Raw genomic sequence first — 3,079 nt, 5'->3', positions numbered from 1 at the left:
GAGTCTCCGCCCTCGGCCTCATTGCACCTACTGTGGCAAGGTTGGCCACACTTCCTTCACCTGCTGGACGCGGGATCCCAGTTTACGTCAGCAGTTCCAGGATCGTCAGCAGGCTGGCTCTTCAGGATCTTCTGCAGTTGCACTCTCTGATCAGGACATTCTCAGGGGTCTTCGTGGTCTGCTCGCTACTCCAGACTCTTCCTCGCCGGCGCCGCTGGTTCTCGTGGATCGGCTCTTCTGGCACTGCGCGACCACCACTTTCTACACAGTCAGGTACGTCCCCGTGGTATCTGGATTCTGGAGCTTCCTTTCATATGACCTCTGAGTCTTCTATCCTGTCTGCTCTTCGGTCTCTTATTTCTCCTATCCGTGTTGTCACGGCTGATGGTACCTCTATTCCCGTTTCTAGTACAGGCACCCTTTCTACTCCCTCTTTCTCTGTCCCTGATATTTCTCATGTTCCTCGCCTTCAGATGAACCTTTTCTCTGCTAGCCAGCTCACCGATTCTGGTTGTCACGTCATTCTTGACGCTGAGTCTTGTGCGGTTCAGGATCGTCGCACACAGGCCCTGGTTGGAGCTGGCCCTCGTAGCCGTCAGTCTCCGGGGCTTTGGGAATTAGACTGGCTTCGTGTTCCTTCCGCTGCCACTTCATCTGCCAGTTCTCCTCCGGTTGTTGCCTCTGTCACCGGCTCTTTTCAGCAGTGGCATCATCGTCTTGGTCACCTTTGCGACTCTCGCCTGTCGTCTTTGGTTCATCGTGGCCTTTTGGGGTATGTCTCTGGAGATGGGTCGTTACACTGTCAGGGTTGTAGGCTCGTGGTTTTCAGCAGGAGCACGGCCATGACTATGATGAGACTTTTGCCCCTGTGGCTCATATGACTACTGTGCGTACCCTTCTTGCTGTTGCCTCTGTTCGCCGCTGGTCTGTCTCCCAGCTTGATGTTCAGAATGCTTTTCTTAATAGCGAGTTGAGTGAGGAGGTTTACATGCAGCCTCCTCCTGGGTATTCTGTTCCCGATGGGATGGTTTGTCGTCTTCGACGTTCTCTCTATGGTCTCAAACAGGCCCCTCGTGCCTGGTTTGAGCGCTTTGCCTCTGTGGTGACTGCTGCTGGTTTCTCTCCTAGTCTTCATGATCCAGCACTTTTCGTTCACACTTCTCCTCGTGGACGCACCCTTCTCCTTCTCTATGTTGATGATATGATCATTACTGGTGATGATCCTGAGTATATTGCCTTTGTAAAGGCTCGTCTTCGTGATCAGTTTCTCATGACTGATCTTGGTCCTCTTCGCTATTTTCTTGGGATTGAGGTTTCCTCCACTTCTGATGGCTTTTCTATCTCTCAGGAGAAGTACATTCAGGATCTTCTTGCTCGTGCTGCTCTTGGGGATGAGCGCACGATTGATACTCCTATGGAGCTTAATGTTAAGCTTCGTCCTACTGATGGTGATCCTCTTCCTGATCCCACACGTTATCGTCATCTTGTTGGGAGTCTTGTTTATCTTGCTGTCACTCGTCCTGATATTTCTTATCCTGTTCATATTCTGAGTCAGTTTGTCTCAGCTCCTACCACTGTTCACTACAGTCATCTCCTCCGTGTTCTTCGTTACCTTCGTGGCACGATCACTCGCCGCCTTTTCTTTCCTCGTTCTAGCTCTCTCCAGCTCCAGTGCTACTCGGATGCTACGTGGGCGAGTGATCCTACGGATCGTCGTTCACTTTCTGCTTACTGTGTGTTTCTTGGTGGTTCGCTTGTTGCTTGGAAGACGAAGAAACAGGTAGCGGTTTCTCGTTCGAGTGTTGAGGCTGAGCTGCGGGCTATGGCTTTGTTGATTGCTGAGGTGACCTGGTTACGGTGGTTGCTTGCAGATTTTGGGGTCTCTGTTACGACACCCACTCCACTTTTGTCTGACAGTACAGGTGCTATCAGTATTGCATGTGATCCGGTCAAGCATGAGCTGACCAAGCATATTGGTGTTGATGCTTTTTATACACGTGCTCAGGTGCAGGATGAGGTTGTTGCGGTTCATTATGTGCCTTCAGATTTGCAGTTGGCGGATTTCTTTACAAAGGCACAAACTCGAGCGCAGCATGAATTTTTACTCTCCAAACTCAGTGTTGTGGATCCACCATGAGTTTGCGGGGGGGGGGGGGGGGTGTTAGAGTATATATCTGTATATTGTAGTTTCCCCATATGTTAGGGGGCTTCCTGCATATTTGCACCTGTACATGTACTATATATTGTGGCCTTTGGCCCCCTGGTAATATAACACGCATATTCCTCTAACAATAATGTCGCAAGATAGGAACCCTGCCGGTGGCGTCGTGGAGGTGGCGATGGTGTCAGCGGTTCGTTCGGTGTCGGTGTGCCTTCCCTTCTGTGGCGTGGTTCCTCGGAGCTCCGTCGCGGTGCCCACGACTTTTGTTGGTCGCGGATCTACGTATGCCTCGGCCTGCTCCAGATCTTCGTCCTCCAAGCCAGCCGGCGAGGAAGACGACTCCCGCGCAGTGGTGCTCCTCCATCGCTTCTCCCCTCCGTCGTGCGAGCACGCAGAGGCTGAGAATGGCAACTTCCTGTCTGCAAAGAATTCGTCGATGGCGTTCAAGGATGCGCCGACACCAGGTGGGTGCCAAGACGGCGATGCGGCGACGCGTTCCGCTTCCGCGTCGGTGGTGGCTGAGTGCTAGGATCCTGGGGCCCCGGTTGCAATTTCCGGTTTTCGTGGGGTGTGCTATACCTACTGTGTTGGCAAATAGATCTGGGGATGTTTTCGCAAAAAGAAGAGAGAAAGAACTAAGACATGGGATATAGTGTTTTGGGCTCATAGGTCTAAGTGCACCTATTAAAATGTATTTAAATTTTATTTTAAAATGTTAAAAAAATCTTTAAAAAATCCGGATGTATATCTAGATATTCTATGGTCACTCACAAAAGTTTGTGGAAAATAATTTTTTTTTATAGCCTACGTAAATAAGATAAAAACATCTCACTTGAAAAACTATTTTGCAGCAAATTATCTTTTTTACACATCTCATAAAAATGTTTATTGATCGACTGTTAATCTTCAAACCGAACT

The sequence above is a fragment of the Lolium perenne genome, chromosome 7 (assembly GCF_019359855.2).
Source record: "Lolium perenne isolate Kyuss_39 chromosome 7, Kyuss_2.0, whole genome shotgun sequence".
Taxonomy (NCBI): Eukaryota; Viridiplantae; Streptophyta; class Magnoliopsida; order Poales; family Poaceae; genus Lolium; species Lolium perenne.
The sequence above is the reverse complement of the archived record's forward strand: the minus strand, read 5'-3'. Positions refer to the sequence as shown.